Here is a 19,607-nt window from a genome sequence, read left to right as displayed (position 1 = left end):
CCATAGAGAACGCATTAGGCTTCAGTTTGTCTGTGAATGCGTGTATGTGGATGTGTGTGTACGTGTATGTTAAAATCATCCGTGAAGAAACACCGTCCGCCCCTTAATGGTGCTTTTGTGAGTGTTTGTGGAGTATTGTAAAAACTCTAAATGCTGGAGTGGAAAACAGAGAATGGCTGTAACTGTAGGGCAGACAACACAAGTGCCCTTCCTTGTCCTGTAGCACCTACTGTTTAAAGTCTGGGGATAGCGTCCCAAATGGCACCCTATTTCCTATATAGTGCCCTATGGGCCCTGGTCCAAAGTAGTGCACTATATTGGGAATATGGTGCCATTTGGGATGAAGCCTGGACCAGGGTGAGATCACCAACGAGGCCCCCGTTTCCAGGTGCTTCCTTCAGGGAGCTGTAATGGCTTCTGCAGGAGTGTGTGTGTGTTTGTGTGTGTGTATACGCGCATGTGTGCGTGTGATCATGTGTATGTGTACACGATTACATCCACAAGTGTGTACTGGCACACAGTGTATGCTATCTGACCCTCCACTGTCTGGTCACACTGTGTTTTGACCGCACACATCAGGGATCACAACCAGCACCTTCAATCTCAAATGACTGTATACTCTGCTGAATGATAGTATCTTATCAAACCACTGTGTAAATGGACTTGTTGCCTGGCCTGAATACAGTGGAATATGACACACTTTAAAGTTTGCTTCCTTAGTTTGTCGGAGTGATTTGTCATTTTTCTAGGAGAAAAGCACATACTTAGTCTTAAACAGCTGATAACTGTCACTATAGAGGGACATGTACAGCAGATGCTGTATTGAGCATGATGATAACAGCTGATAACTGTCACTATAGAGGGACATATACAGCAGATGCTGTATTCAGCATGATGATAACAGCTGATAACTGTCACTATAGAGGGACATATACAGCAGATGCTGTATTCAGCATGGTGATAACAGCTGACGAACAGTTAATAACTGTGACACTCACACAGTGACCTGACTGAGACCGTTCTAAGACACACAACTAACATACTGAACAGCCTCCAGCCATCCCCTAACCTCTAATGAACAGCCTCCAGCCATCCCCTAACCTCTACTGAACAGCCTCCAGCCATCCCCTAACCTCTAATGAACAGCCTCCAGCCATCCCCTAACCTCTAATGAACAACCTCCAGCCATCCCCTAACCTCTACTGAACAGCCTCCAGCCATCCCCTAACCTCTAATGAACAGCCTCCAGCCATCCCCTAACCTCTAACGAACAGCCTCCAGCCATCCCCTAACCTCTAATGAACAACCTCCAGCCACCCCCTAACCTCTAATGAACAGCCTCCAGCCATCCCCTAACCTCTAATGAACAGCCTCCAGCCATCCCCTAACCTCTAATGAAAAACCTCCAGCCATCCCCTAACCTCTAATGAACAGCCTCCAGCCATCCCCTAACCTCTACTGAACAGCCTCCAGCCATCCCCTAACCTCTAATGAACAACCTCCAGCCATCCCCTAACCTCTAATGAACAGCCTCCAGCCATCCCCTAACCTCTAATGAACAGCCTCCAGCCATCCCCTAACCTCTAATGAACAGCCTCCAGCCATCCCCTAACCTCTACTGAACAGCCTCCAGCCATCCCCTAACCTCTAATGAACAGCCGCCAGCCATCCCCTAACCTCGAATGAACAACCTCCAGCCATCCCCTAACCTCTAATGAACAGCCTCCAGCCATCCCCTAACCTCTAATGAACAACCTCCAGCCATCCACTAACCTCTAACGAACAGCCTCCAGCCATCCCCTAACCTCTAAAGAACAGCCTCCAGCCATCCCCTAACCTCTACTGAACAGCCTCCAGCCATCCCCTAACCTCTACTGAACAACCTCCAGCCATCCCCTAACCTCTACTGAACAGCCTCCAGCCATCCCCTAACCTCTAATGAACAGCCTCCAGCCATCCCCTAACCTCTAATGAACAGCCTCCAGCCATCCCCTAACCTCTACTGAACAACCTCCAGCCATCCCCTAACCTCTACTGAACAGCCTCCAGCCATCCTTTAACCTCTACTGAACAGCCGCCAGCCATCCCTTGACCTCTACTGAACAGCCGCCAGCCATCCCTTGACCTCTACTGAACAGCCTCCAGCCATCCCTTGACCTCTACTGAACAGCCTCCAGCCATCCCTTAACCTCTACTGAACAGCCTCCAGCCATCCCTTGACCTCTACTGAACAGCCTCCAGCCATCCCTTAACCTTGGGGCGGCAGGTAGCCTAGTGGTTCGAGTGTTGGGCCAGTAACTGAAAGGTTTCTAGATCAAATCCCCAAGGTGACAAGATAAAAAATCTGTTATTCTTCCCCTGAACAAGGCAGTTAACACACTGTTCCTAGGTTGTCATTGTAAATAAGAATTTGTTCTTAACTGACTTGCCTAGAATAAATAAAAATATGTAAAACATGTTATTAAAAAAGCTCTCCCTTAAGCTCTCCCAGTCGCTTCCCTCTCAATAGAGCAGGCTACTATATCATCTTACTACAGTATCCATAGAGAACACACAACAATATGAACTCTGTCGTTACACTGCATAACGTCTTGGAATATGTTAGAAATATTTTGCTCTTTGGTTTGCTGCTTAAATATAACGTTAATGCTGTTTGGGTTGGACTGGATGGTATCCAAAAGTGGTTTTCCAGTGCAGTATCGCTTATCACCACACGGTGGCGGTGTTGAATTTCAGGCACTCTCCTCTGTGGAGGAACTGTGGTAAAACTGTTGTTTTCCATTACACTGGCTTTTGCCCATTTCTTTCAATGATGATGGATCGTGTGTAACAAGAGAAGCTCAGAGCAGTAGTTGGCGCAACTCTGGGGTCTCTGGTGTTTTTAAAGGGGACAGACTGACACACTGGTCTGTAGCTGAGTATCTGTCTATTCTACAGTATCTCTGCCTAGGCAGATTTCGGCTCGTGTTATTGGATGAAACTGGTCAGAGATACTTCCTTGTACTCTGTGCCTGGTGTTTTGCCTGGGTTACCATGGAGACATGGCTGTGTAGCTGCTGTGAAGCTGATTGGGGTTTGTGATTATAATGCTAACATGTTAACATGATAAAGATAGTATTATTGAAGAGAGAGAGAGATGGAGGACGACGAAAGGAGAAGATACAGAAAGAAAGAAAGAAAGAAAGAGAAAGATCTATTCCTGATGGAGGACAGCTGCTCTGTCTATTTACTGAGTCATTCCATCCCCATGTGTGAGGGGGCTGCCTAGACAGACACACACACACACACACTCATGACCACACACCATAATACCATGCACCCAGTACCCACTACCAAGGCTTTGTGTGACTGTACACTGTATGAGGGCACCTCTTTCCAACAGGTGTTTGTGATTAAAGTTTCCTTTGTAAAGCCCTAACCTCTTGCTATGCATTTGCTTAAGGACAGCTGTGACCACAGCTGCTTGTATGTATGTATGTGTGTGTGTGCTTGCGTGCCTGTGTGTGTGAGTGAATGTGCCATGTTAAACCTACAGGGCGTGGCTGACTGAGTCAGGTCTTGACATTCTAAAGCGCCCAATTGGCCTATTTTACTCTGTATTCCACACACTCACACATTTAAGCTCAATAATCACAGTTCCTATTCTGTACTGTAGGGAGTGAACCGGTCTGGTTCTGTTCTGTACTGTAGGAAGTGGACCGGTCTGGTTCTGTTCTGTACTGTAGGGAGTGGACCGGTCTGGTTCTATTCGGTACAGTAGGGAGTAGACCGGTCTGGTTCTGTTCTGTACTGTAGGGAGTGGACCGGTCTGGTTCTATTCGGTACGGTAGGGAGTAGACCGGTCTGGTTCTATTCGGTACTGTAGGGAGTAGACCGGTCTGGTTCTATTCTGTACTGTAGGGAGTGGACCGGTCTGGTTCTATTCTGTACTGTAGGGAGTAGACTGGTCTGGTTCTATTCTGTACTGTAGGGAGTAGACTGGTCTGGTTCTATTCTGTACTGTAGGGAGTAGACTGGTCTGGTTCTATTCTGTACTGTAGGGAGTGGACCGGTCTGGTTCTATTCTGTACTGTAGGGAGTGGACCGGTCTGGTTCTATTCTGTACTGTAGGGAGTAGACTGGTCTGGTTCTATTCTGTACTGTAGGGAGTAGACTGGTCTGGTTCTGTTCTGTACTGTAGGGAGTAGACTGGTCTGGTTCTATTCTGTACTGTAGGGAGTGGACCGGTCTGGTTCTATTCTGTACTGTAGGGAGTAGACCGGTCTGGTTCTATTCGGTACTGTAGGGAGTAGACTGGTCTGGTTCTATTCGGTACTGTAGGGAGTGGACCGGTCTGGTTCTATTCTGTACTGTAGGGAGTAGACTGGTCTGGTTCTATTCTGTACTGTAGGGAGTAGACCGGTCTGGTTCTGTTCTGTACTGTAGGGAGTAGACTGGTCTGGTTCTACTCTGTACTGTAGGGAGTAGACTGGTCTGGTTCTGTTCTGTACTGTAGGGAGTAGACTGGTCTGGTTCTATTCTGTACTGTAGGGAGTAGACTGGTCTGGTTCTATTCTGTACTGTAGGGAGTAGACTGGTCTGGTTCTATTCTGTACTGTAGGGAGTAGACCGGTCTGGTTCTATTCTGTACTGTAGGGAGTAGACTGGTCTGGTTCTATTCTGTACTGTAGGGAGTAGACTGGTCTGGTTCTATTCTGTACTGTAGGGAGTAGACTGGTCTGGTTCTATTCTGTACTGTAGGGAGTAGACCGGTCTGGTTCTATTCTGTACTGTAGGGAGTAGACTGGTCTGGTTCTATTCTGCACTGTAGGGAGTAGACTGGTCTGGTTCTATTCTGTACTGTAGGGAGTAGACCGGTCTGGTTCTATTCTGTACTGTAGGGAGTAGACCGGTCTGGTTCTATTCTGTACTGTAGGGAGTAGACTGGTCTGGTTCTATTCTGCACTGTAGGGAGTAGACCGGTCTGGTTCTATTCTGTACTGTAGGGAGTAGACTGGTCTGGTTCTATTCTGTACTGTAGGGAGTAGACTGGTCTGGTTCTATTCTGTACAGTAGGGAGTAGACTGGTCTGGTTCTATTCTGTACTGTAGGGAGTAGACTGGTCTGGTTCTATTCTGTACTGTAGGGAGTGGACCGGTCTGGTTCTATTCTCTACTGTAGGGAGTAGACTGGTCTGGTTCTATTCTCTACTGTAGGGAGTAGACTGGTCTGGTTCTATTCTGTACTGTAGGGAGTGGACTGGTCTGGTTCTATTCTGTACTGTAGGGAGTAGACTGGTCTGGTTCTATTCTGTACTGTAGGGAGTAGACTGGTCTGGTTCTATTCTGTACTGTAGGGAGTAGACTGGTCTGGTTCTATTCTGTACTGTAGGGAGTAGACCGGTCTGGTTCTATTCTGTACTGTAGGGAGTAGACTGGTCTGGTTCTATTCTGTACTGTAGGGAGTAGACTGGTCTGGTTCTATTCTGTACTGTAGGGAGTAGACTGGTCTGGTTCTATTCTGCACTGTAGGGAGTAGACCGGTCTGGTTCTATTCTGTACTGTAGGGAGTGGACTGGTCTGGTTCTATTCTGTACTGTAGGGAGTGGACCGGTCTGGTTCTATTCTGTACTGTAGGGAGTGGACCGGTCTGGTTCTATTCTGTACTGTAGGGAGTAGACTGGTCTGGTTCTATTCTGTACTGCAGGGAGTAGACTGGTCTGGTTCTATTCTGTACTGTAGGGAGTAGACTGGTCTGGTTCTATTCTGTACTGTAGGGAGTAGACTGGTCTGGTTCTATTCTGTACTGTAGGGAGTAGACTGGTCTGGTTCTATTCTGTACTGCAGGGAGTAGACCGGTCTGGTTCTATTCTGTACTGTAGGGAGTAGACTGGTCTGGTTCTATTCTGTACTGTAGGGAGTAGACTGGTCTGGTTCTATTCTGTACTGTAGGGAGTAGACTGGTCTGGTTCTATTCTGCACTGTAGGGAGTAGACCGGTCTGGTTCTATTCTGTACTGTAGGGAGTAGACCGGTCTGGTTCTATTCTGTACTGCAGGGAGTAGACTGGTCTGGTTCTATTCTGTACTGCAGGGAGTAGACCGGTCTGGTTCTATTCTGTACTGTAGGGAGTGGACCGGTCTGGTTCTATTCTGTACTGTAGGGAGTAGACCGGTCTGGTTCTATTCTGTACTTTAGGGAGTAGACCGGTCTGGTTCTATTCTGTACTGTAGGGAGTAGACCGGTCTGGTTCTATTCTGTACTGTAGGGAGTAGACCGGTCTGGTTCTATTCTGTACTGCAGGGAGTAGACTGGTCTGGTTCTATTCTGTACTGTAGGGAGTGGACCGGTCTGGTTCTATTCTGTACTGTAGGGAGTAGACTGGTCTGGGGAGTAGACCGGTCTGGTTCTATTCTGTACTGTAGGGAGTAGACTGGTCTGGTTCTATTCTGTACTGTAGGGAGTAGACTGGTCTGGTTCTATTCTGTACTGTAGGGAGTAGACTGGTCTGGTTCTATTCTGTACTGTAGGGAGTAGACTGGTCTGGTTCTATTATGTACTGTAGGGAGTGGACCGGTCTGGTTCTGTTGGGAACTGTAGGGAGTAGACTGGTCTGGTTCTATTCTGTACTGTAGGGAGTAGACTGGTCTGGTTCTATTCTGTACTCTAGGGAGTGGACCGGTCTGGTTCTATTCTGTACTGTAGGGAGTGGACTGGTCTGGTTCTATTCTGTACTGTAGGGAGTAGACTGGTCTGGGGAGTAGACCGGTCTGGTTCTATTCTGTACTGTAGGGAGTAGACTGGTCTGGTTCTATTCTGTACTGTAGGGAGTAGACTGGTCTGGTTCTATTCTGTACTGTAGGGAGTAGACTGGTCTGTTTCTATTCTGTACTGTAGGGAGTAGACTGGTCTGGTTCTATTATGTACTGTAGGGAGTGGACCGGTCTGGTTCTGTTGGGAACTGTAGGGAGTAGACTGGTCTGGTTCTATTCTGTACTGTAGGGAGTAGACTGGTCTGGTTCTATTCTGTACTCTAGGGAGTGGACCGGTCTGGTTCTATTCTGTACTGTAGGGAGTGGACTGGTCTGGTTCTATTCTGTACTGTAGGGAGTAGACTGGTCTGGTTCTATTCTGTACTGTAGGGAGTGGACCTGTCTGGTTCATTTCTGTACTGTAGGGAGTAGACCGGTCTGGTTCTATTCTGTACTGTAGGGAGTAGACTGGTCTGGTTCTATTCTGTACTGTAGGCAGTGGACCTGTCTGGTTCTATTCTGTACTGTAGGGAGTAGACCGGTCTGGTTCTATTCTGTACTGTAGGGAGTAGACTGGTCTGGTTCTATTCTGTACTGTAGGGAGTAGACTGGTCTGGTTCTATTCTGTACTGTAGGGAGTAGACTGGTCTGGTTCTGTTCTGTACTGTAGGGAGTAGACTGGTCTGGTTCTATTCTGTACTGTAGGGAGTAGACTGGTCTGGTTCTATTCTGTACTGTAGGGAGTAGACTGGTCTGGTTCTATTCTGTACTGTAGGGAGTAGACTGATCTGGTTCTATTCTGTACTGTAGGGAGTAGACCGGTCTGGTTCTATTCTGTACTGTAGGGAGTAGACTGGTCTGGTTCTATTCTGTACTGTAGGGAGTAGACTGGTCTGGTTCTATTCTGTACTGTAGGGAGTAGACTGGTCTGGTTCTATTCTGTACTCTAGGGAGTAGACTGGTCTGGTTCTATTCTGTACTGTAGGGAGTGGACCGGTCTGGTTCTATTCTGTACTGTAGGGAGTAGACTGGTCTGGTTCTATTCTGTACTGTAGGGAGTAGACTGGTCTGGTTCTATTCTGTACTGTAGGGAGTAGACTGGTCTGGTTCTATTCTGTACTGTAGGGAGTAGACTGGTCTGGTTCTATTCTGTACTGTAGGGAGTAGACTGGTCTGGTTCTATTCTGTACTGTAGGGAGTAGACTGGTCTGGTTCTATTCTGTACTGTAGGGAGTGGACTGGTCTGGTTCTATTCTGCACTGTTGGGAGTGGACCGGTCTGGTTCTATTCTGTACTGTAGGGAGTAGACTGGTCTGGTTCTATTCTGTACTGTAGGGAGTGGACTGGTCTGGTTCTATTCTGTACTGTAGGGAGTAGACTGGTCTGGTTCTATTCTGTACTGTAGGGAGTAGACCGGTCTGGTTCTATTCTGTACTGTAGGGAGTGGACTGGTCTGGTTCTATTCTGTACTCTAGGGAGTAGACTGGTCTGGTTCTATTCTATACTGTAGGGAGTGGACCGGTCTGGTTCTGTTCTGTACTGTAGGGAGTAGACTGGTCTGGTTCTATTCTGTACTGTAGGGAGTAGACCGGTCTGGTTCTATTCTGTACTGTAGGGAGTAGACTGGTCTGGTTCTATTCTGTACTGTAGGGAGTAGACTGGTCTGGTTCTATTCTGTACTGTAGGGAGTAGACCGGTCTGGTTCTATTCTGTACTGTAGGGAGTGGACCGGTCTGGTTCTATTCTGTACTGTAGGGAGTGGACCGGTCTGGTTCTATTCTGTACTGTAGGGAGTGGACCGGTCTGGTTCTATTCTGTACTGTAGGGAGTAGACTGGTCTGGTTCTATTATGTACTGTAGGGAGTAGACTGGTCTGGTTCTATTCTGTATTGTAGGGAGTGGACCGGTCTGGTTCTATTCTGTACTGTAGGGAGTAGACTGGTCTGGTTCTATTATGTACTGTAGGGAGTGGACCGGTCTGGTTCTGTTGGGAACTGTAGGGAGTAGACTGGTCTGGTTCTATTCTGTACTGTAGGGAGTAGACTGGTCTGGTTCTATTCTGTACTCTAGGGAGTGGACCGGTCTGGTTCTATTCTGTACTGTAGGGAGTGGACTGGTCTGGTTCTATTCTGTACTGTAGGGAGTAGACTGGTCTGGTTCTATTCTGTACTGTAGGGAGTAGACTGGTCTGGTTCTATTCTGTACTGTAGGGAGTGGACCTGTCTGGTTCATTTCTGTACTGTAGGGAGTAGACCGGTCTGGTTCTATTCTGTACTGTAGGGAGTAGACTGGTCTGGTTCTATTCTGTACTGTAGGCAGTGGACCTGTCTGGTTCTATTCTGTACTGTAGGGAGTAGACCGGTCTGGTTCTATTCTGTACTGTAGGGAGTAGACTGTTCTGGTTCTATTCTGTACTGTAGGGAGTAGACTGGTCTGGTTCTATTCTGTACTGTAGGGAGTAGACTGGTCTGGTTCTGTTCTGTACTGTAGGGAGTAGACTGGTCTGGTTCTATTCTGTACTGTAGGGAGTAGACTGGTCTGGTTCTATTCTGTACTGTAGGGAGTAGACTGGTCTGGTTCTATTCTGTACTGTAGGGAGTAGACTGATCTGGTTCTATTCTGTACTGTAGGGAGTAGACCGGTCTGGTTCTATTCTGTACTGTAGGGAGTAGACTGGTCTGGTTCTATTCTGTACTGTAGGGAGTAGACTGGTCTGGTTCTATTCTGTACTGTAGGGAGTAGACTGGTCTGGTTCTATTCTGTACTCTAGGGAGTAGACTGGTCTGGTTCTATTCTGTACTGTAGGGAGTGGACCGGTCTGGTTCTATTCTGTACTGTAGGGAGTAGACTGGTCTGGTTCTATTCTGTACTGTAGGGAGTAGACTGGTCTGGTTCTGTTCTGTACTGTAGGGAGTAGACTGGTCTGGTTCTATTCTGTACTGTAGGGAGTAGACTGGTCTGGTTCTATTCTGTACTGTAGGGAGTAGACTGGTCTGGTTCTATTCTGTACTGTAGGGAGTAGACTGGTCTGGTTCTATTCTGTACTGTAGGGAGTAGACTGGTCTGGTTCTATTCTGTACTGTAGGGAGTGGACTGGTCTGGTTCTATTCTGCACTGTTGGGAGTGGACCGGTCTGGTTCTATTCTGTACTGTAGGGAGTAGACTGGTCTGGTTCTATTCTGTACTGTAGGGAGTGGACCGGTCTGGTTCTATTCTGTACTGTAGGGAGTGGACCGGTCTGGTTCTATTCTGTACTGTAGGGAGTGGACCGGTCTGGTTCTATTCTGTACTGTAGGGAGTAGACTGGTCTGGTTCTATTATGTACTGTAGGGAGTAGACTGGTCTGGTTCTATTCTGTATTGTAGGGAGTGGACCGGTCTGGTTCTATTCTGTACTGTAGGGAGTAGACTGGTCTGGTTCTATTCTGTACTGTAGGGAGTAGACTGGTCTGGTTCTATTCTGTACTGTAGGGAGTAGACTGGTCTGGTTCTATTCTGTACAGTAGGGAGTAGACTGGTCTGGTTCTATTCTGTACTGTAGGGAGTAGACTGGTCTGGTTCTATTCTGTACTGTAGGGAGTAGACTGGTCTGGTTCTATTCTGTACTGCAGGGAGTAGACTGGTCTGGTTCTATTCTGTACTGTAGGGAGTGGACCGGTCTGGTTCTATTCTGTACTGTAGGGAGTAGACTGGTCTGGGGAGTAGACCGGTCTGGTTCTATTCTGTACTGTAGGGAGTAGACTGGTCTGGTTCTATTCTGTACTGTAGGGAGTAGACTGGTCTGGTTCTATTCTGTACTGTAGGGAGTAGACTGGTCTGGTTCTATTCTGTACTGTAGGGAGTAGACTGGTCTGGTTCTATTATGTACTGTAGGGAGTGGACCGGTCTGGTTCTGTTGGGAACTGTAGGGAGTAGACTGGTCTGGTTCTATTCTGTACTGTAGGGAGTAGACTGGTCTGGTTCTATTCTGTACTCTAGGGAGTAAACCGGTCTGGTTCTATTCTGTACTGTAGGGAGTGGACTGGTCTGGTTCTATTCTGTACTGTAGGGAGTAGACTGGTCTGGGGAGTAGACCGGTCTGGTTCTATTCTGTACTGTAGGGAGTAGACTGGTCTGGTTCTATTCTGTACTGTAGGGAGTAGACTGGTCTGGTTCTATTCTGTACTGTAGGGAGTAGACTGGTCTGGTTCTATTCTGTACTGTAGGGAGTAGACTGGTCTGGTTCTATTATGTACTGTAGGGAGTGGACCGGTCTGGTTCTGTTGGGAACTGTAGGGAGTAGACTGGTCTGGTTCTATTCTGTACTGTAGGGAGTAGACTGGTCTGGTTCTATTCTGTACTCTAGGGAGTGGACCGGTCTGGTTCTATTCTGTACTGTAGGGAGTGGACTGGTCTGGTTCTATTCTGTACTGTAGGGAGTAGACTGGTCTGGTTCTATTCTGTACTGTAGGGAGTGGACCTGTCTGGTTCATTTCTGTACTGTAGGGAGTAGACCGGTCTGGTTCTATTCTGTACTGTAGGGAGTAGACTGGTCTGGTTCTATTCTGTACTGTAGGCAGTGGACCTGTCTGGTTCTATTCTGTACTGTAGGGAGTAGACCGGTCTGGTTCTATTCTGTACTGTAGGGAGTAGACTGGTCTGGTTCTATTCTGTACTGTAGGGAGTAGACTGGTCTGGTTCTATTCTGTACTGTAGGGAGTAGACTGGTCTGGTTCTGTTCTGTACTGTAGGGAGTAGACTGGTCTGGTTCTATTCTGTACTGTAGGGAGTAGACTGGTCTGGTTCTATTCTGTACTGTAGGGAGTAGACTGGTCTGGTTCTATTCTGTACTGTAGGGAGTAGACTGATCTGGTTCTATTCTGTACTGTAGGGAGTAGACCGGTCTGGTTCTATTCTGTACTGTAGGGAGTAGACTGGTCTGGTTCTATTCTGTACTGTAGGGAGTAGACTGGTCTGGTTCTATTCTGTACTGTAGGGAGTAGACTGGTCTGGTTCTATTCTGTACTCTAGGGAGTAGACTGGTCTGGTTCTATTCTGTACTGTAGGGAGTGGACCGGTCTGGTTCTATTCTGTACTGTAGGGAGTAGACTGGTCTGGTTCTATTCTGTACTGTAGGGAGTAGACTGGTCTGGTTCTATTCTGTACTGTAGGGAGTAGACTGGTCTGGTTCTATTCTGTACTGCAGGGAGTAGACTGGTCTGGTTCTATTCTGTACTGTAGGGAGTAGACTGGTCTGGTTCTATTCTGTACTGTAGGGAGTAGACTGGTCTGGTTCTATTCTGTACTGTAGGGAGTAGACTGGTCTGGTTCTATTCTGTACTGTAGGGAGTAGACTGGTCTGGTTCTATTCTGTACTGTAGGGAGTGGACCGGTCTGGTTCTATTCTGTACTGTAGGGAGTAGACTGGTCTGGTTCTATTCTGTACTGTAGGGAGTAGACTGGTCTGGTTCTATTCTGTACTGTAGGGAGTAGACTGGTCTGGTTCTATTCTGTACTGTAGGGAGTAGACTGGTCTGGTTCTATTCTGTACTGTAGGGAGTAGACTGGTCTGGTTCTATTCTGTACTGTAGGGAGTAGACTGGTCTGGTTCTATTCTGTACTGTAGGGAGTAGACTGGTCTGGTTCTATTCTGTACTGTAGGGAGTGGACTGGTCTGGTTCTATTCTGCACTGTTGGGAGTGGACCGGTCTGGTTCTATTCTGTACTGTAGGGAGTAGACTGGTCTGGTTCTATTCTGTACTGTAGGGAGTGGACCGGTCTGGTTCTATTCTGTACTGTAGGGAGTGGACCGGTCTGGTTCTATTCTGTACTGTAGGGAGTGGACCGGTCTGGTTCTATTCTGTACTGTAGGGAGTAGACTGGTCTGGTTCTATTATGTACTGTAGGGAGTAGACTGGTCTGGTTCTATTCTGTATTGTAGGGAGTGGACCGGTCTGGTTCTATTCTGTACTGTAGGGAGTAGACTGGTCTGGTTCTATTCTGTACTGTAGGGAGTAGACTGGTCTGGTTCTATTCTGTACTGTAGGGAGTAGACTGGTCTGGTTCTATTCTGTACAGTAGGGAGTAGACTGGTCTGGTTCTATTCTGTACTGTAGGGAGTAGACTGGTCTGGTTCTATTCTGTACTGTAGGGAGTAGACTGGTCTGGTTCTATTCTGTACTGCAGGGAGTAGACTGGTCTGGTTCTATTCTGTACTGTAGGGAGTAGACTGGTCTGGTTCTATTCTGTACTGTAGGGAGTAGACTGGTCTGGTTCTATTCTGTACTGTAGGGAGTAGACTGGTCTGGTTCTATTCTGTACTGTAGGGAGTGGACTGGTCTGGTTCTATTCTGTACTGCAGGGAGTGGACTGGTCTGGTTCTATTCTGTACTGTAGGGAGTGGACCGGTCTGGTTCTATTCTGTACTGTAGGGAGTAGACTGGTCTGGTTCTATTCTGTACTGTAGGGAGTAGACTGGTCTGGTTCTATTCTGTACTGTAGGGAGTAGACTGGTCTGGTTCTATTATGTACTGTAGGGAGTGGACTGGTCTGGTTCTATTCTGTACTGTAGGGAGTGGACCGGTCTGGTTCTATTCTGTACTGTAGGGAGTAGACTGGTCTGGTTCTATTCTGTACTGCAGGGAGTAGACTGGTCTGGTTCTATTATGTACTGTAGGGAGTAGACTGGTCTGGTTCTATTCTGTATTGTAGGGAGTGGACCGGTCTGGTTCTATTCTGTACTGTAGGGAGTAGACTGGTCTGGTTCTATTCTGTACTGTAGGGAGTAGACTGGTCTGGTTCTATTCTGTACTGTAGGGAGTAGACTGGTCTGGTTCTATTCTGTACTGTAGGGAGTAGACTGGTCTGGTTCTATTCTGTACTGTAGGGAGTAGACTGGTCTGGTTCTATTCTGTACTGTAGGGAGTAGACTGGTCTGGTTCTATTCTGTACTGCAGGGAGTAGACTGGTCTGGTTCTATTCTGTACTGTAGGGAGTAGACTGGTCTGGTTCTATTCTGTACTGTAGGGAGTAGACTGGTCTGGTTCTATTCTGTACTGTAGGGAGTAGACTGGTCTGGTTCTATTCTGTACTGTAGGGAGTAGACTGGTCTGGTTCTATTCTGTACTGCAGGGAGTAGACTGGTCTGGTTCTATTCTGTACTGTAGGGAGTGGACCGGTCTGGTTCTATTCTGTACTGTAGGGAGTAGACTGGTCTGGTTCTATTCTGTACTGTAGGGAGTAGACTGGTCTGGTTCTATTCTGTACTGTAGGGAGTAGACTGGTCTGGTTCTATTATGTACTGTAGGGAGTGGACTGGTCTGGTTCTATTCTGTACTGTAGGGAGTGGACCGGTCTGGTTCTATTCTGTACTGTAGGGAGTAGACTGGTCTGGTTCTATTCTGTACTGCAGGGAGTAGACTGGTCTGGTTCTATTCTGTACTGTAGGGAGTAGACTGGTCTGGTTCTATTCTGTACTGTAGGGAGTAGACTGGTCTGGTTCTATTCTGTACTGTAGGGAGTAGACTGGTCTCGTTCTATTCTGTACTGTAGGGAGTAGACCGGTCTGGTTCTATTCTGTACTGTAGGGAGTAGACTGGTCTGGTTCTATTCTGTACTGTAGGGAGTAGACTGGTCTGGTTCTATTCTGTACTGTAGGGAGTAGACTGGTCTGGTTCTATTCTGTACTGTAGGGAGTAGACTGGTCTGGTTATATTCTGTACTGTAGGGAGTAGACTGGTCTGGTTCTATTCTGCACTGTAGGGAGTAGACCGGTCTGGTTCTATTCTGTACTGTAGGGAGTAGACCGGTCTGGTTCTATTCTGTACTGCAGGGAGTAGACCGGTCTGGTTCTATTCTGTACTGCAGGGAGTAGACCGGTCTGGTTCTATTCTGTACTGTAGGGAGTGGACCGGTCTGGTTCTATTCTGTACTGTTGGGAGTGGACCGGTCTGGTTCTATTCTGTACTGTAGGGAGTAGACTGGTCTGGTTCTATTCTGTACTGCAGGGAGTAGACTGGTCTGGTTCTATTCTGTACTGCAGGGAGTAGACTGGTCTGGTTCTATTCTGTACTGTAGGGAGTGGACTGGTCTGGTTCTATTCTGTACTCTAGGGAGTAGACTGGTCTGGTTCTATTCTATACTGTAGGGAGTGGACCGGTCTGGTTCTGTTCTGTACTGTAGGGAGTAGACTGGTCTGGTTCTATTCTGTACTGTAGGGAGTAGACCGGTCTGGTTCTATTCTGTACTGTAGGGAGTAGACTGGTCTGGTTCTATTCTGTACTGTAGGGAGTAGACTGGTCTGGTTCTATTCTGTACTGCAGGGAGTAGACCGGTCTGGTTCTATTCTGTACTGTAGGGAGTGGACCGGTCTGGTTCTATTCTGTACTGTTGGGAGTGGACCGGTCTGGTTCTATTCTGTACTGTAGGGAGTAGACTGGTCTGGTTCTATTCTGTACTGCAGGGAGTAGACTGGTCTGGTTCTATTCTGTACTGCAGGGAGTAGACTGGTCTGGTTCTATTCTGTACTGTAGGGAGTGGACTGGTCTGGTTCTATTCTGTACTCTAGGGAGTAGACTGGTCTGGTTCTATTCTATACTGTAGGGAGTGGACCGGTCTGGTTCTGTTCTGTACTGTAGGGAGTAGACTGGTCTGGTTCTATTCTGTACTGTAGGGAGTAGACCGGTCTGGTTCTATTCTGTACTGTAGGGAGTAGACTGGTCTGGTTCTATTCTGTACTGTAGGGAGTAGACTGGTCTGGTTCTATTCTGCACTGTAGGGAGTAGACCGGTCTGGTTCTATTCTGTACTGTAGGGAGTAGACCGGTCTGGTTCTATTCTGTACTGCAGGGAGTAGACTGGTCTGGTTCTATTCTGTACTGTAGGGAGTGGACCGGTCTGGTTCTATTCTGTACTGTAGGGAGTAGACTGGTCTGGTTCTATTATGTACTGTAGGGAGTAGACTGGTCTGGTTCTATTCTGTATTGTAGGGAGTGGACCGGTCTGGTTCTATTCTGTACTGTAGGGAGTAGACTGGTCTGGTTCTATTCTGTACTGTAGGGAGTAGACTGGTCTGGTTCTATTCTGTACTGTAGGGAGTAGACTGGTCTGGTTCTATTCTGTACAGTAGGGAGTAGACTGGTCTGGTTCTATTCTGTACTGTAGGGAGTAGACTGGTCTGGTTCTATTCTGTACTGTAGGGAGTAGACTGGTCTGGTTCTATTCTGTACTGCAGGGAGTAGACTGGTCTGGTTCTATTCTGTACTGTAGGGAGTAGACTGGTCTGGTTCTATTCTGTACTGTAGGGAGTAGACTGGTCTGGTTCTATTCTGTACTGTAGGGAGTAGACTGGTCTGGTTCTATTCTGTACTGTAGGGAGTAGACTGGTCTGGTTCTATTCTGTACTGCAGGGAGTAGACTGGTCTGGTTCTATTCTGTACTGTAGGGAGTGGACCGGTCTGGTTCTATTCTGTACTGTAGGGAGTAGACTGGTCTGGTTCTATTCTGTACTGCAGGGAGTAGACTGGTCTGGTTCTATTATGTACTGTAGGGAGTAGACTGGTCTGGTTCTATTCTGTATTGTAGGGAGTGGACCGGTCTGGTTCTATTCTGTACTGTAGGGAGTAGACTGGTCTGGTTCTATTCTGTACTGTAGGGAGTAGACTGGTCTGGTTCTATTCTGTACTGTAGGGAGTAGACTGGTCTGGTTCTATTCTGTACAGTAGGGAGTAGACTGGTCTGGTTCTATTCTGTACTGTAGGGAGTAGACTGGTCTGGTTCTATTCTGTACTGTAGGGAGTAGACTGGTCTGGTTCTATTCTGTACTGCAGGGAGTAGACTGGTCTGGTTCTATTCTGTACTGTAGGGAGTAGACTGGTCTGGTTCTATTCTGTACTGTAGGGAGTAGACTGGTCTGGTTCTATTCTGTACTGTAGGGAGTAGACTGGTCTGGTTCTATTCTGTACTGTAGGGAGTAGACTGGTCTGGTTCTATTCTGTACTGCAGGGAGTAGACTGGTCTGGTTCTATTCTGTACTGTAGGGAGTGGACCGGTCTGGTTCTATTCTGTACTGTAGGGAGTAGACTGGTCTGGTTCTATTCTGTACTGTAGGGAGTAGACTGGTCTGGTTCTATTCTGTACTGTAGGGAGTAGACTGGTCTGGTTCTATTATGTACTGTAGGGAGTGGACTGGTCTGGTTCTATTCTGTACTGTAGGGAGTGGACCGGTCTGGTTCTATTCTGTACTGTAGGGAGTAGACTGGTCTGGTTCTATTCTGTACTGCAGGGAGTAGACTGGTCTGGTTCTATTCTGTACTGTAGGGAGTAGACTGGTCTGGTTCTATTCTGTACTGTAGGGAGTAGACTGGTCTGGTTCTATTCTGTACTGTAGGGAGTAGACTGGTCTCGTTCTATTCTGTACTGTAGGGAGTAGACCGGTCTGGTTCTATTCTGTACTGTAGGGAGTAGACTGGTCTGGTTCTATTCTGTACTGTAGGGAGTAGACTGGTCTGGTTCTATTCTGTACTGTAGGGAGTAGACTGGTCTGGTTCTATTCTGTACTGTAGGGAGTAGACTGGTCTGGTTCTATTCTGTACTGTAGGGAGTAGACTGGTCTGGTTCTATTCTGCACTGTAGGGAGTAGACCGGTCTGGTTCTATTCTGTACTGTAGGGAGTAGACCGGTCTGGTTCTATTCTGTACTGCAGGGAGTAGACCGGTCTGGTTCTATTCTGTACTGCAGGGAGTAGACCGGTCTGGTTCTATTCTGTACTGTAGGGAGTGGACCGGTCTGGTTCTATTCTGTACTGTTGGGAGTGGACCGGTCTGGTTCTATTCTGTACTGTAGGGAGTGGACCGGTCTGGTTCTATTCTGTACTGTAGGGAGTGGACCGGTCTGGTTCTATTCTGTACTGTAGGGAGTAGACTGGTCTGGTTCTATTCTGTACTGCAGGGAGTAGACTGGTCTGGTTCTATTCTGTACTGTAGGGAGTGGACTGGTCTGGTTCTATTCTGTACTCTAGGGAGTAGACTGGTCTGGTTCTATTCTATACTGTAGGGAGTGGACCGGTCTGGTTCTGTTCTGTACTGTAGGGAGTAGACTGGTCTGGTTCTATTCTGTACTGTAGGGAGTAGACCGGTCTGGTTCTATTCTGTACTGTAGGGAGTAGACTGGTCTGGTTCTATTCTGTACTGTAGGGAGTAGACTGGTCTGGTTCTATTCTGCACTGTAGGGAGTAGACCGGTCTGGTTCTATTCTGTACTGTAGGGAGTAGACCGGTCTGGTTCTATTCTGTACTGCAGGGAGTAGACTGGTCTGGTTCTATTCTGTACTGTAGGGAGTGGACCGGTCTGGTTCTATTCTGTACTGTAGGGAGTAGACTGGTCTGGTTCTATTATGTACTGTAGGGAGTAGACTGGTCTGGTTCTATTCTGTATTGTAGGGAGTGGACCGGTCTGGTTCTATTCTGTACTGTAGGGAGTAGACTGGTCTGGTTCTATTCTGTACTGTAGGGAGTAGACTGGTCTGGTTCTATTCTGTACTGTAGGGAGTAGACTGGTCTGGTTCTATTCTGTACAGTAGGGAGTAGACTGGTCTGGTTCTATTCTGTACTGTAGGGAGTAGACTGGTCTGGTTCTATTCTGTACTGTAGGGAGTAGACTGGTCTGGTTCTATTCTGTACTGCAGGGAGTAGACTGGTCTGGTTCTATTCTGTACTGCAGGGAGTAGACTGGTCTGGTTCTATTCTGTACTGTAGGGAGTAGACTGGTCTGGTTCTATTCTGTACTGTAGGGAGTAGACTGGTCTGGTTCTATTCTGTACTGTAGGGAGTAGACTGGTCTGGTTCTATTCTGTACTGCAGGGAGTAGACTGGTCTGGTTCTATTCTGTACTGTAGGGAGTGGACCGGTCTGGTTCTATTCTGTACTGTAGGGAGTAGACTGGTCTGGTTCTATTCTGTACTGTAGGGAGTAGACTGGTCTGGTTATATTCTGTACTGTAGGGAGTAGACTGGTCTGGTTCTATTATGTACTGTAGGGAGTGGACTGGTCTGGTTCTATTCTGTACTGTAGGGAGTGGACCGGTCTGGTTCTATTCTGTACTGTAGGGAGTAGACTGGTCTGGTTCTATTCTGTACTGCAGGGAGTAGACTGGTCTGGTTCTATTCTGTACTGTAGGGAGTAGACTGGTCTGGTTCTATTCTGTACTGTAGGGAGTAGACTGGTCTGGTTCTATTCTGTACTGTAGGGAGTAGACTGGTCTCGTTCTATTCTGTACTGTAGGGAGTAGACCGGTCTGGTTCTATTCTGTACTGTAGGGAGTAGACTGGTCTGGTTCTATTCTGTACTGTAGGGAGTAGACCGGTCTGGTTCTATTCTGTACTGTAGGGAGTAGACTGGTCTGGTTCTATTCTGCACTGTAGGGAGTAGACCGGTCTGGTTCTATTCTGTACTGTAGGGAGTAGACCGGTCTGGTTCTATTCTGTACTGCAGGGAGTAGACCGGTCTGGTTCTATTCTGTACTGCAGGGAGTAGACCGGTCTGGTTCTATTCTGTACTGTAGGGAGTGGACCGGTCTGGTTCTATTCTGTACTGTAGGGAGTAGACCGGTCTGGTTCTATTCTGTACTGTAGGGAGTGGACCGGTCTGGTTCTATTCTGTACTGTAGGGAGTGGACCGGTCTGGTTCTATTCTGTACTGTAGGGAGTGGACCGGTCTGGTTCTATTCTGTACTGTAGGGAGTAGACTGGTCTGGTTCTATTCTGCACTGTAGGGAGTAGACCGGTCTGGTTCTATTCTGTACTGTAGGGAGTAGACCGGTCTGGTTCTATTCTGTACTGCAGGGAGTAGACCGGTCTGGTTCTATTCTGTACTGTAGGGAGTAGACTGGTCTGGTTCTATTCTGCA

At 47.5% G+C, this 19,607-nt stretch overlaps 1 protein-coding gene across 2 annotated transcripts in view; it reads left to right on the top strand.

Moving 5' to 3' along the window:
- LOC139572722 (septin-9-like) overlaps positions 1-19,607 on the top strand; it is a 168,312-nt gene that overhangs the window by 27,027 nt on the left and 121,678 nt on the right. The gene's annotated exons all lie outside the window — the stretch shown is intronic.

Source organism: Salvelinus alpinus, chromosome 1 (assembly GCF_045679555.1).
Source record: "Salvelinus alpinus chromosome 1, SLU_Salpinus.1, whole genome shotgun sequence".
NCBI classification, from domain to species: domain Eukaryota; kingdom Metazoa; phylum Chordata; class Actinopteri; order Salmoniformes; family Salmonidae; genus Salvelinus; species Salvelinus alpinus.
The sequence above is the reverse complement of the archived record's forward strand: the minus strand, read 5'-3'. Positions and strand labels throughout refer to the sequence as shown.